Consider the following 348-nt stretch of genomic DNA (forward strand, 5'->3'; position numbering starts at 1 on the left):
GGCGGGAAGGAAAACCTGCGACTCCAGGCATCTTTTTGGTTCAAACTTCCCCTGTCTGACATAGCTGAACTGGAGCTTTCTGTCAGGTGCTTCGGATTCCCAGATTAGTCAACCAGCTCAGGAATCTCCAGTGAAATTAGATCAATTTAATATTACAAGCCTTTGTTAAGCCACTACTACACACCAGGCACTGTGCTAGGAACGGGGGGAGTGGCATTAGGTAGTGGGGAAGATGTGGAAGTACATCTTCCCCAAAAAATGTCCGCGCCCGGCAAAAGCAACCAGAGGAGAAGGGGGGATGACAAACAAACCCCCCCCTCAAGCGAACCCCCACCCCCCACAACACCC

This window comes from Petaurus breviceps, unplaced genomic scaffold, assembly GCF_028583685.1.
Source record: "Petaurus breviceps papuanus isolate PSGF00001 unplaced genomic scaffold, PetGlider_PUasm1.0 91133, whole genome shotgun sequence".
Lineage (NCBI taxonomy): Eukaryota > Metazoa > Chordata > Mammalia > Diprotodontia > Petauridae > Petaurus > Petaurus breviceps.